The 15239-nt window shown below is 33.3% G+C and overlaps 1 long non-coding RNA gene across 1 annotated transcript; it reads left to right on the forward strand.

The window, feature by feature from the left end:
• Positions 1 to 7457: 7457 nt before the first annotated feature.
• Positions 7458 to 8268, forward strand: LOC126697604 (uncharacterized). The gene is made up of 2 exons (XR_007646232.1): positions 7458 to 7793; positions 7960 to 8268. It is a non-coding gene; the product is annotated as an uncharacterized LOC126697604 (long non-coding RNA).
• The last annotated feature ends 6971 nt before the right edge of the window (positions 8269 to 15239 follow it).

Below are 15239 nucleotides of genomic sequence, written 5' to 3' on the forward strand. Positions count from 1 at the left end.
GAAACAAGGATATGCTAACAAATTGTTCACAAATAAATTAATATCTACCAAAATCCAAGCCATTTCTAAGACATGGCTGAATGTTTGTTTTTGATTTAACTCTCACGGTCAAAACAAAGATAAATGGGAATAGTAAATAATGTTATTGTTACACACTTAACTTAAAAGAGGTGATTGTTTTCACTAAGCTTTTTAGTTATCACACAAAATGCTTGGCGGTTATGTCATAAACGCCCTTATTTTAGTTACAATATCATTTGTTGAGTTAAATGGGTAATAAGTCCTTTTAATTTCTAGTGACCATCCATTTCCCTTTTTATGCAGCGTTATGCTGCTGTTGTCTAAATAAATAGTGTTGTCGTTTCTGCTCTTTTCTTTTTTTCTTTTTTCTTTTGATGTGTTGTTTTTAACTTTTGATAGATGGGATATAATTTCATCTTATAGCATCCACTTCATAATAATTGTTATTATTATCAAGTTAAGAAATTAATCAATTTTTATTTTAAGCATTAAGCAGGACTTGAATCTCAAATATTTTTTCCAATGACAAAAAACTTTACAAGTATAAGTGTTTGTGGGGTGTGGAGGGCAAGGGTCGGAGTTTAAATCTCGAGGAAGGAACTTCTCACACATATACACTTAGATTAGATTATAGTAGATTTTCTATCTCGTAAAAAATAATAATAATAAAATTCACAAGATAGAATTCAACTCTAACATAATCTAAATGTATATGTGTGTGAAGCTCCCTCCTAGAGACTTAAACCCCGGTCCTTGCCCTTCACACTCCACAAGCACTTATACTTATAGAGTGATCATCGCACCAAGGGTGTGTAGTGGTAACTTTACTAGTTGAACTAACTAAAATCAAAATATTGTTTTTAACTTTTGGAGCAAACTAAATGCATGTCATGAATACCATTAAAAAAGACCATTTAAGGAAATGGTTAGTTTCAAAAGGCTAGTTTTGATGTTCAAAAGTGTAACGTATAACACAAAACCAACTTATTAAACACCTGCTGAAACGTGTGAACAAATGTGTATACTTGAAACGCCAACTTTTTTTTTTTTTGAGAAACGCCAACTTAAAGATTGCTATTAACAACAGGCAAGGTCGCCCACATTGTGATTGTGAGCCGATTAACAGGTTGGGTTGGGACTTGGATCTCTACATTATAAATAGAAAAGTAGAAGGGCAAGAAGAATATATTCTAACATAACTATATTATTGTTCTAAGTGCCACTTTAACCCCAAAATAATTTTTGAAAAAGAAAAAAGAAAAAAAAGACTCATACAATGGGGGGCTCTCTTCGTTGCCTATTCTTGATAATGTTAGTCTTCTTCGCCAGTAATGCAAGTGCCAAGGGTGCTAGAAAGGTGAAAATTTTGTTACATTCCAAATTATTTACAAAAGTAATTAAGAACTTCCTTTTTCCTTAGATATTGGGCTGTAATTACATAATTTGTTTTTTTACTTGTAGTCCTATATAGTGATGTTGGATTCGAAATTATGCACAAACAAACATGCAACGAATTCAGCAATCAATCGTGTGCTGGGGAAAGTTCTTGAGGGCAGGTGAATTTCACATCATTAACTTATTAGCTTAAAATGTCCCGAGGCTAATCAAGTGTTGAACTCTCTCTCTCTCTCTCTCTTATTGTTCTTCACACACACACATGTATTTCTTCTCTTATTCATTTATGTAGGATGATTTTTCGAGTGACATTATGAGTATTACAAATTTTGTTATATAAAATTATGTTATTATATTCAGGGTTCAAATCTCACTCTCTTGTAATTTTGTTATTAGATTCATGAACGTTAACCACATTTTTTTGTCACCTTTATTTGCAAAAAATTTGTAAAAAAAATTGGAACTAGCTTTGTATTATCACTATGCGTGCCTTTATAAAGTGTGTTTGTGTGTCTATATATATAAAAAGGAAACTAAGCATGTTAAGGAATTCAATAAAGGGGGAAGAGGGGGGGTGTTTCCATTAGAAAACCAGAGTAATGGTTTCAATGTAATATGGAATTAGTTCTAATTGGTAATTTCAACAGGTTTTGAATTTTGATTTTTAATTTGTTTTCCTAATCACAAGATTATCATTTTTGACTTTTGAGTTTTGACGGAAATATGTTATCATCTAGACTAATTTTAGGAAAAAAAAATTTAGAATCAGTATTATTCTCTTTTGTTGTACTTTTGTAGTTTGCTAAACGCCTATTAGAATTCAGCATAAGTCCCAATTTTCATAATTTATATAGAATTAACCTAGTTTTCTTTTTTGCTGCATGATTTATTTAGTTAAAATAGTTAATACTATAAAGTTATTTCCATTTTCTTTTTCCTTTTCACTCTGTTTTAATCCTTTCAATGGCCCCCTGATCTTGAATAATAATTTGATTGGCATGTTGTAGTAGCACGTTAACTGAATCTGTGATTTACCGCTACTATCTCTCCTGCGGGTTTGCAGCCTCACTCACAAGTAAAGAGGTGAAAAAATTATCACGTAAGACTACTATAAACCTACCTCTCTCTCTCTCTCTCTCTCTCTCTATATATATATATATATAGAGGTTGTTTTCATTTTAATCCTTTAAATTTGAAAATTTCTTTTTGATCTAGCAAGTTTGATTATACTTTCAAAATGGTCTTTGTGTCAAAGTTTGTAGATAGAAGGACCAATTAAAAAAAAAAAAAAAAAGAATCAAGGTTGGTGGATCAAATGAAAGATCTCAAATTTAAGGAACCAAAATAAAAAACAGCCCAAAATTGTAATCGGGTATGGAGAGAGAGAGAGAGAGATTATAATAATTTATTTATATGATATATACAAGACTAAATTACTCTAATTTCAAAAAATGAACTACAGGTTTTCACGAGGTTGCATCAGTTGAACCAGAGCAAATCTATCATATTGATGATAGCATTGTTAGGCCACATGGAGTCCATCATATTATTGATAGATCTAGATTGGAGACTGAGGCCCCACTTGCAAGCAATGTCAATAATCACAGAATTAGAATATTGCCTTGATAACTTATTATTAAGTTTGAAAAAAATAAAAAAAACTCTGTATTACAATAAGATGTTTCATTTACATTTGAAACAAATTATAAAACTTAGTGTTTCAAGGAAAGAGCCTTATATCTGGGTGATTATATTATGTCAATTTTTTTTTTTTTTTTTTTTCTGTAGGTACATCTTCAACTGTGATTTCCACTAAAAATTGAAGTTGCACTTTTACCCCAAAAAAAAAAATGAAGTTGCGCAAATTTTATGCAGCCAAACTAACCTTAATCAGCACCTCTCCAAACACTTTGTGTATAGAGAGATGCTAATTAAGCTATAATACTATCAACAAAAAAAAATAATAGAAAGGTTACAAAATATGGAATTTGTAGGGGTTAAATCACAATATGGGGTGAGGCTATAGCGTTAATAAGTTATAATTGAGGCTTTACTCAAAAAAAAAAAAAAGAAGTTATAATTGAGGCCTTAGGATCAGTCTCATGCCGGGTCTTATAAACGGGCTAAGATGAGCTTAGCAAATATAACAGGCCCACTCTACCCAAGATAGCTCGAATGGAACCTGAAACATATAACTGGGTCATGGAATTAAATGGGTTCAAACCCAAGTCGGGACCCGGGTGGAGTCATCCCTAATTGGGCTAGGTCCATATTGAGAATGTTTATTGACATTCCTAGACAGAATAATATACCAGATTGGGAATTAGATTGACAACTACGCTTAAATTTCCAGCTGTAGAAGCTCAATCAATCATCCCCCACTTCGTCATCATCTGTCATTGCCATCGTCATCATATAATTATTATTTTCAAGTTGTTCATACTTCATATTCTATTTAGGGCCATTTTCATGGTCACTGACTTTCATTGCATTTTTTTTGATAGCCAGGCTCAGCTTGATGCATTTAGCCTTAGGAGACTAAGGTGAAAACTGAAATTTAAGTTTTTTATATATTTAAATATGATTTTTAAAAAAATTTAAATATTACATAAACTCTATTATCTTGTTTTAAATGTAAAATTATTACTAATTAACAAGAATTACGTAGATTTTTTTTTTTTTTTTTAAGAAAGTCTATAGACATAAAAATTTTCACACTTGTTAATATGGTAGATTGATAGTGATAAGTAAAAGAGCAATGTTAGTAGTGGATCTAGGTCAGAACTAGTAAAAGTTTGTCAATTCAATTATTGTGAAAAATGTTATGAATTTTTTTGTGTATTACTCTTATTATTTTTTCTTTTGAGAGGTGTTAAATTCACAATATTTTTCACAACAAATCGTAGGTGAAAAGTTGTTACCGGTTCTAATTTGAACCCATCATTGAATTATTTTTTTTGTTGTAAAAGTGTTATGAACGTAGCATTTCTACTTTTTTTTCTTTGTTTTCATTTGAAAAAAATATATTATTTTATTTATTGGTTAATATTTGGGCTTAATTAAATTAAAATTTGGGGCCTTTTTTTACTTAGGGCCTTAGGCAACTATATCAACTACTTATAGTGTGGAGCCGACACTATTTATGGGAAATATTAATATTTTGTTAAGAGCTATTTTTAGAAACATTTTGTTAAAAGAATGATAAAATAATAAATATTGTTGGCAGTTTTTATATTTCTCATGAAAGTGGTATAAAAACTTTTTTATTATGGTTTATTAGCAATTATCCTTCCCATAATTTTTTTTTTTTTTAAATTACTCTAAAAGCATCCATTAACATGACCTTATTAAGAAGAGAAATGATATGTCTACAACATTTTTACAACAAATTCTAAGTAGCAAATTGTTACTAGTTGTTATTGTTGGGACAAAAAAGTAATCTTAGTTTTAGTTTGAAATTTGAACCAACAACAACTAACTATTTGTAATTTGTTGTAAATCAAAGAGTGAGGAACAAGGCAAGATCTAGGGAAACAAATAAAACAAGAAGAGTTTTTTAATTTTTTAGTCTTAATTCTTCGCCCTATAATCTTCAATTCTTGATCCAAGTGACCTGCCAGGAGTCATAGGCGGAGCCAGCAGGGGGGCAATTGCCCCTCTGACCCGCCAAAAAAAAAAAGAAAAAGAAAAATAGTTATCATATAACATTTGTCTCCTTCTCTGGTTATAAATTGATTTTTTTTTTGTTATTTTCTTATATTTTAATATATTAAAAAATTTTCTATTTTACTTATAAATTTATAATCAATATACTATTCTCTCTTTGAATATGTCAAAGTTCTTTGTTTTTTAAAAGAAAGAAATATATTTTCTATTTTATCAAAGTTAAGGTCCAAAACCTGTAAAAATAAAACATTATTGTTATCTTTCAAAAAAAAAGTAACATTTAAAAATAAAAATAAAAAGATAAAAAAAATTAATAGGACCTCATATTATTATGTAATTCTTTTCTTCTCAAAATACTACTTAGTGTCTGTCAAACTATTAAAAATATTTTCATTCATAAATATTTTATCAAGGTTAAGGTCCAAAACCTGTGAAAAGAATACTATAAACTAAAAAAAAAAAAAAAAAAAAAAAAAAAAAACCGACCTAATAGGACCTCAAATTATTTACTTAATTTTTTCTTCTCAAAATAATATTTAGTGTATGTTAAACTATTAAAAATGATTTCATTCATTAATGGAATTTTGATTTTGAAAACAGCTTATTAATAGAAAAAAAAAATACTTAGTATATAAATAAAATCCTTAATAGATAAATAAAATATAGTATATATTCTATCATTTTGTAGATCTTTTTGTATTAAAATATCACATAATATACACATGAATGATATTTTATATTTTGTATTCACCTCAAATATAGTCTATAGTCTATATTTATGTAGTGCGTGCAAATGCATATATTTGTACATACATTGTCTTCTTTATAGTCAAATCATGACTCAGTCATTTTTAGGAGTTTTGTAATTTACTCTCATTATCCTTATATATTGAAATACCATTAATAATATATGAAATTGGAGATCATCAATTAGGAGTTTTTTTTTTTTTTTTTTGAGGAGAATTAGGAGTAAATTGATTATATCACACAACTTGTTTGTCGCATCTCATATTATTTCTGTCTTATTTCTCGAATTTTTAAAGAATTTGTTAGATCCCTTTCTACATCCAATTTATATCATTTATTTGTTGTAAGAGATTAAGTTGCATGAGATAATTATCACTCTCCCTCCATACTAAGTATACAACCACTTATCATGTTGAAAAGAAATTTTGATAATATCTTTGGTCGGATAATATTGGGATCAATTCAAATGAGAAATTATTTTTCTCTTAATTTTTTTCCTTGATCAAACTGAAGAAAATATCAATTTACTCTTCATTTGTCAGATCTTCCTCTCGTTTTCTACTCTATGATCAAACGTAGGTCTTTCTTTCGGTGCCTAAGTCTCTCCATGACTTAGAAGAAAAATCTCCTTTCCCTTGACTGAAAAAGGATCAGATTCTTGTTCTTTTCGCGTTTTGAGATGAAATCTTGAAAAGAAAAGGACTTGAACGGTAGTCGAAATATTTTAATCATGCAGGACAGCTAGAGTGAGACACTAGTAGAAATGATTACATACGTGAACAAAGGATCCGAAAATAAACTTAGTCATTCACACTTGGGACAATTATGGAGCAAACTATACGTTTCATATTTGTGAGTTTCAGTTAACTTAATTGGTAAAGATTATTGTTGTCGAATAAGAAATGTAGGGCTTAATCTTCGCTTACACCAAAAATCAATTAAGATTCTTAACATGATAATAAAGAACAATTATTAAGAATGGATGTTATAGATTGAAACTCTCTAAAAGAAAAGATTATAAAATATTTTAATGCATTTTAAATTGATAAAGTAGTTTATAGGATTGTGAATGAAGTTTATTAGATACTAAGTTGAATGCTATTTATTTATGTTTCAATTTTGAACCCATCATTTATATTATTTTATTCTTCATTATTTATAATATGCTACTTTAACAAGTTCTGAACATAATTGTAGAAAAAGTTACATCCCTATATCTATTCTTAGGCATAATGACAGTAGAGAAAATTATTCTTATTTTAGGGAACAATGCTGAAGTGCCCCTAATAGAATTTCATAAGTGACTAAGCTGGTTCAGTAGTCAACTTTCAGTTTACACACAAGTAACTCATTTTTAGATTTAAGGTTGTGTTTTTTCCAAGTACTAACACAAAATGAAAATGGTTCATGAGCTTGAATTAAATATTTACAACTTTAAAGATACGTTAATGTTGTCAGTTTCACATAAGCCTTAAGATGTAAAAAGATATCAATCAAAGGAAAGAAAACATGCAAAAGTAGCCAAAAAAATCCATAATTGAGCCTGTATTTTTCCTAATGTCCACATTCACCAGGGTGGGACCCTAAACAAAACTTGATGAATTGGAAACCTCTCTCTCTCTCTCTGGCCCACCCTCTAGAAACTTTTTTAAGAAGTCCCCCTCTAGAAACTTAAGAGAAAGGGTAACGCGTGGTGTGTCGGCTATTTTGATTTCTAGATCGAATTCCCACACCATTCAAAAAGAAAAAGCCATGCCCCCACAATATTAGTATATATATATACTATATAGAGCTCTTTTGTGACTAACTTCCTATGTGCGTATAGAATTTATTAGTCCAAATTAAATTAGAAGTGGAAATGGCTATGCCCAAGTGTTTTTGGCTCTTTTTCTGGTTCTGTATGATCGTTGCCATGCTTCAACAGCCAAGAGAGTTAGAAGCCAGGCCATTGACACTTCAGAAAGGTAAGCAGAAGAACAACCATGCACCTAGTCAACATATAGAATAGCATATCATTATTAAGTCTTGTGGTCATAACGTGTTGTTTTCATTTAGAGCTAATAGAGTTGATGATTGGCCATTTTTTTTTCTATTATTAAGGGAATAACAAACTTGTGATTAAATTTACAGGGCGCTTAAATAACTTTGTTGCAACACTTGGGATTGAGTGCAAGTGTTGTGATGGAATAAAAGGTGAATGCAGGAGCACCTGGGACTCTTCTTGCCCCAAGCTTCAATGCCTTCCATGGAAGCACCAGTAATTAAATGTATAAGGATTAAGGAATATACTTTTATGCCTGTTGTACTATATGTATTGTAATCTCTTATATTCCTATGCTATATTATTTATGTTGACTACTTTTGACTTTGCCTTCTTACTAATAAAAGGCGTTCTGTAATATATTTACTCCGCATGGATTACTAGTTTTATCTTGAACACTTCAATAGGCATGGGTGGAAGAGCCAAAAGCTTTTTTTTTTAGTTGAATGGAAGAGCAAAAAGATCAATCAAGAAATTTCCAAGTACGACTAGCTTGTTATAGCAGTCAGCCAGTCACCTATTGCTACGTTTGAACTAAACAAATGGTGATACGTAGATTATGTTTTTAACCAATGGTCCAAAACCGTCGTGCTTCGTTTGTTTCAACAAAAAATATGTCGCATTTTCTAGTATTATACTATAGAAAACAAGAATTAACAAAAAAAAAAAATATTTTGTTTTTATACTCGATGATGAACAAGACAAAATAGATAGAAAACAGGAACTGTTTTTAGGAAATAAAAAATATTTGGTCATTGTTTTATGCCCTCTCCATTAATTCCATCCAAACTCTCATTGACACCACCTTCACTGCTGCAAACACCATAGATGTCGCCCTTATTACCGTCACCTCTGTAATCATTGTGCCTATTTGAAATATAAATGATTTTTTATGTGAATCAAATGACAATAAATTTTTTTGGGGATAATTTTCGAAGTTACAATTAAATACAGAAAAAAAAAAAAAACTATTTTTTTTTCTTTAAAAAAGCTTTCTCTCCAAAAAAAAAAAAAAAAAAAAACTTTTCTTTGGATGCTAAAATGTACCAAAGGTTGATAACCAAAGTTGTCTTATATAGATATTTGGTAGAACAAGGATATATAATATCTTTCTCATATGGAGGCAACATCCACACTTAAGAGATCCATCTCCATGTAAGAAGGATATTGTATATACCCGATACATATAATAAAAAAAATTTAGATAGGGATCATTCATGATCCACTATCAAAAGCATCTAAACCACCACCGAACACTCTTAGTGTAATGGTCACTCCACACGTGTAAGTGCTTGTAGAGTGTGGGGGGTAAATGCCAGGGTTCAAATCTCTAGAGGGGAGTTTCACACACATATACACTTAAATTAGGTTAGAGTAGAATTTCTAAAAAATTAAAAATAAAATAAAAAATAAAAAATGAAGCATCTAGACCAATTTGGTGCGACTAATGGTATGGTCAGCTCTTTTACCAATTATGCATATGCCTACTTCAAGGAAATTCTAATTTAGGACTTCTGGACAATTATACCAATAATTTCCATGCCGCTGATGGATAAGTATACACTTCCTTTATTGAATTCTATACTTAATATATATGAAATCATTAAATTAGAACTCCTCCCCCTCTAGATTTTCCCAAATTGGGGCAATTAAAAATAAAAGGGTTTGACCCGTCTCAAATCCTTCCCCCTTTCTTAAAAAAAATAAATAAATATTTATAAAGAAAAAATTAAATGAGAGAACTTCCCCCCCCCCCCCTCCCCCCAAAAAATCCAAACACATTGTTAGAGTGCAAATAAAGTAGTCTTACAAATAAAGTAATATTAATTTTACTTGAAATAGAATAATCCTAATCTTACTTATAGTTCAAGTATTAGAACCATTGTTTGTTTATTATTAGTCTAGAAATTTTAGTCTACTATATATACCTTTCATTGGGCTTAGTGCAATACATAGAGCTTATATAGTAAACATGTTGTAATTAAGGGCATTTACCTTTTAAAGGAAGCCTCTAAAACTGAACCACGTTAATCTCTCTCTCTCTCTTCATTTTTTCTAATAGGAAAATGTTAATAAATACCCGAAAGGTATTGGTTTAGAAATTTTTTTTAAAATTTTTTTTTAGAAAAATAAAAAGTAATTGATTTTTTTTTTACAATTTTTTATATAAAAGTGATATTAAAACTTTCCTAAAATGATACATTAACAAATGCTCTAAGAACACTCATTAACTAAACCATTTTTCATATACATGATCATTATATAATAAATTAATAACTTTATCTATGATATGTTATCATAATTATGTCTTAACTATTTCTAACATAGTATAGAGTTATATTTTATCTTTTCTAATAATTATATTTAAATTCCTTCCCTTAAAACATAAATAAGACAAAGGCATTCATAACCTTTGCCCTTCCAAACTCTGTACTCTTGATTTCAAAGGTAGTTTGCCAGTCAATGGTTATGTTGTGCCGGCAGAGCCATTTCCACGATGGGATTAATGAAATAAATCACATAAAAAACACACACACACAAAACACAAAACATGTTTGTGGAGTTCAAAGAACCTTGGCTATATCCATGAACGCAAGAAAGATAAAGAACATTTCCTATAAACTCAGTTTCCTTTTCTTGTTCTTTTATATTTTACCCCCTTTTTTTTGGCAAGAAAGAACAATTTTCAAATTCTAATACAACTCCTCATTACGTTCGAAGTTTCGAACTCCACCATCCAAAAAAAAAAAAAAAGAGATAGAAAAAAATGCATGGATTTGACTTTTTTTTTTTTGAAGAATAATTTTCCGATGCATCTGAACAAGTCTTTTCTTGTTAGTTGTTAGGACTTAGGTCATTAAATCTTTTGACATGAGCAAATCAAAGGCTATTTCATTGGTGCATATTGAGCCACGCGAGGCAGAGGGTGCTTATTCTCGAACATATTTTCTTTTGGCGAACGGTACAAATTGTCAACCATAATTTATGACAAAAAAGAAATCCCATCGTTATTAATTCCTCCTCTCATGGGCTAAGTCAAGTATAATTTTGATGCAACTATTAACCAAATAAAGTCGACTCTTGCTGCCATTTGCTGATACGAAAATAGTACTAGTAAGGTTTTGAAGGCATGGATCAAAGAGAAAAATGCTGGTAATCCTCTTTGGAAGAAAGTTTTATTAGTCTTTTTTTTTTTTTTCTTCGTACAATGTGGAGAAATCATTAAGTCCATCAAAGGATTGCTAAAGTAGTCCTCCTTATCTTTCTAAGTTCTAACCAATAAAATGTTGTTATCTGTGCAAATGTGACATCACCTAGTAGTTTTTAATTTTATCTTTAATTGTTATGCTGATTAGGAATTTGACTCATACATTTGCATAAGTGAGATTATTTCATTGGTTGGAATAACCATTTCAACAATCCTCTTGATAGACTTGATAATTTTTTGTAAAATATGCCCGTGCTGGTTTTGAAAGAATTATAGTAGAAGGAGACGTTTTGTTTCTCAAATAATAATAATAATAATAATAATAAAAGAAGAGAAAAAAAGAAAAGAAAAGAAGGAGACGTTTTATATATTAGCTTTGAAGCAGTACTCCAAAAGGCCCATCTCATTAAGCTATTAGGCCCATCATTGAAGACACTATTTGTCCCTTGATAATTTTATTTATTTGTAGGGATGTTAATTTAGTGTAGAGAATATAATAGAGTTGTACTTGTCCATAATGTTAGCCATTAGGTCCTAATCTCCAATCTTCTCCTTTCGGTACTTGCTAGCGAAGATGGAGATGGTTTAGATCCCATACCTTATCTTTGATAAATAAAACTCAAGGCTGTAAATTTGGCTATACCAGGAGAATTGCCACTAGTCGTAAGATCCAAGCTTCCAGAATATTTGGCTCTAAGTCAAGTCAAATCAGGACTCTACTTCGTTTTCTTTCAAATTTTGAATTATTCCTCTAGAAATTAAATTCGTTGAGCATGGTCTAATTTTAATTACTATTTTATTTGCATAGGAGAACAGTCATATAATTACGAGAAATAAAATGTCCACAATTTTTTCACAACAAATCTTAAGTTTCAAGTTGTTACTGATTGTTATGGGTGGGGGAAAAAAAAAGTAATTTAAGTTGTGAATTCAAATTAGAACCAATAACAACTTATCACATATGACTTATTAAAAAAGTGTTAAGAAAATATTGTAGATGTAGCATTTCTCTATAATTAATGACTACTCTAGTTTTTTTCTCTCCACAGGTCTCTCTCAAGAGTCCATGCAGATGAAAACCCTGTCCCTCGTCTTTGACTAGGGCTCTCTTTTCCCATCTCGATGGAAACCCGGTTTTTCTTTTTCTTTTCCTTTCAACACCCACTCTTCTCACCTTTTTCTCATCCTTCCCTTTCCTTGTGCCATACACATGGACGACCTCGCTGGACAATGTGAACACCTCTCCCTCAACACAAGGGAGAGTAGTACAGTCACCCTCAGCCTCACCGTGGAAGACAACAGCAAAGTTCTTGTTGCACATCTCTTCACGAAACGCAGAGTTAGCATAGAAGCTCTGTCACGCACGCTCCGGAGTATGTGGCGTTCAATCCAGAATTTTGAAATCTGTGATCTAGGCTCCAATACCGCTCTGCTACTCTTTGAAAATGAAGCTGACTCTCTAAAGATTCTATCACAGGGACCATGGTCCTTTGATAAATACTTGATGGGTTTATACAAACCCAAGGAAGATGAATCGGTGGACGATGCAACTTTCGACGACGCTTCTTTCTGGGTTCAAATACACAACCTGCCTCTCCGTCGTATGATTAAAGCCAACGCTGAAGCCATAGGGCAAACATTGGGCAGAGTGGAATAGGTTGATACATCACCCAACAGCGAATGTCGAGGACGCTATCTCAGGGTCAGGGTCCATATAGATATTAACCAACCACTTTGCAAGGGCTGAATGGTCAACCTTGGCAACTCGCAACCCCATTGGGTGTCTTTTCAATACAAGCGCCTACCTATTTTCTGCTACTGGTGTGGCCTACTCAATCATGATGAGAAGGATTGTACTCTATGGACAGGTAATGATGGTACCATGAACAGAGATGACCAACAATACGGACCCTAGCTACGCACCGCATTGACCAACATCCAACAACCACAAATTGTTAACAACAAAACCATACCAGCCACCACTCCTACACATGGCCCATCCCATAGCCTACGCCCAAAACCTTCCCCTCCCACTGCCAAAGCCACCACACCCCCACCATCGACATCGTCGACCCAAACCACCACACCTCCACCACCGACACCGTCGGCCAACTCTGCGCCACCATGCCAACCCACTTTGGAAACAACCATAAATTCACCCGCAAACTCAGCAACGGTCTCCCAATCAATGCCTACTGTTACTGATATTTTGGTTGACACAAATCTATTCAATGCGCATTTAACGGACATTGACAATAATTTAAATTTCTTTCCCACAATATCTCAACCAGCTGCCTCACCAAAAGATATCCTTGATCTAGGGACCCCACCTCTTAATGAGATCCCTGATTTCCCTCTTCCTACTGATACCCGCTCTCTTCCATCCCCACAAACCAATGCAACCTGCCATACTATCACCTCACCAAATACCTTATGCACTACACGTGGTACATGGAAAAGACTTGAGCATGCCAAGCATGTGATGGACACTAGTGATATTACGTTGCCCACTATTGGACCAAAAAGAAAAGTGGAGGCATTGCATGGCATGCATGGCACATCTCTAGACAAGAAACAAAAGTTGAATGATGAAACAACTACAAACCAACTTACAGTTCACACCATGGAATCGGCGGTGCCTGCTAAGCAGGACCGCCGGGTCCAATGAGTATTTTAAGCTGGAACTGTCGGGGGCTTGGGAACCCCCGCATAGTTAATGCTCTCAAGAGAGCATGGACCCAAGAAGCTCCCATTTATGTCTTCTTAATGGAGACAAAACTCACTACTGAACAATAGAATGCAAAGAAACAATACTGGGATTACAATCAGGGCCTAGTGGTCTCAAGCAATGGCTAGAGTGGTGGTCTGGCCTTATTATGGAATCTAGGTACTCAAGTACATGTGCAAAATTTTTCTCGTTGGTTTATTGATGCCTACGTTCTTTGTGCTAAAACAGGTTCAAAGTGGAGACTGACAGGATTTTACGGGCACCCGGACACAAGCAAACGTGAGGAGACTTGGACTCTTCTTGAGTCTCTTAGCCGATCAAATAACCTCCCTTGGCTCTATCTTGGTGACTTCAACGAGATCCTATATCGCTCTGAAAAACATGGCGGCAGCCCACGTCCTTTCCGGCAGATGGAACGCTTCCATAGAGCCATTAATACATGTGAACTCAGAGACCTTGGTTTCTTTGGCTCTCCATTCACCTAGTCTAGAAACCACCCAACTGAAGGGCGGATTCACATCCGCTTAGATTGTGCCTTAGCCAACTCAGCCTGGAACTCCTCCTTTCAAGGTGCCACTGTCCACCATTTAGCTATGTCCACCTCGGATCACTCCATGCTCTCTGTCCATCTTCCCAGTTCCAGACACCACCGCCGCTTTACTAAGCCTTTGTTCCGTTTTGTGGCAATGTGGCTGCGAAGCCTAGGTTGTGCCGATGTCGTTCAGGAAGCTTGGCTTGAAGGTTTATACAAACCCAACGGAGCCCAAATCACCAATTGTCTTGATAGCTGCCGTGCAAAGCTTTCAACGTGGAATAAAACTGATTCTGGCCATGTTGGGAGACAGGTTGATAGACTGACTAAGAAGTTACAAGCCCTAGAGAGACAGCCTATCAACAATGAGGATGAGATTCATGAGGTCCATAAAGCTTTGAACTGTTGGCTTGATGCAGAGAACACAATATGGCATCAGCGATCGGGAAGCATGTGGATTACTAATGGTGATCGGAACACAAATTTTTTCCACCAAAAAGCTTCAAATCGCAAACAATGAAATCTCATCCAAGGCCTCAGTGACTCAGCTGGGAACTGGCAAGAGGATGACGACGCAGTAGAGGCCATCATTCTAGATTATTTTACCTCAATCTTTCGGTCAAATGGCACAACTGATATGGTCGCCCTCCTTGATGTTATCCAACCGGTTGTCACTAAAGCTATGAATGAATACCTGACATGTGAGTTCAGCCCAGATGAGGTCCACAGAGCACTCAAACAGATGCATCCAAAAAAATCTCCTGGTCTTAATGGTATGCCCCCTCTCTTTTATCAACATTTTTGGTCTTTAACGGGTGAGTGTGTCACAAAAACTGTGTTGGATTTTCTAAACTTGGGTATTATTCCACCAAAATTCAATGAAACACATATTGTCCTCATC

This window comes from Quercus robur, chromosome 8, assembly GCF_932294415.1.
Source record: "Quercus robur chromosome 8, dhQueRobu3.1, whole genome shotgun sequence".
NCBI lineage: Eukaryota > Viridiplantae > Streptophyta > Magnoliopsida > Fagales > Fagaceae > Quercus > Quercus robur.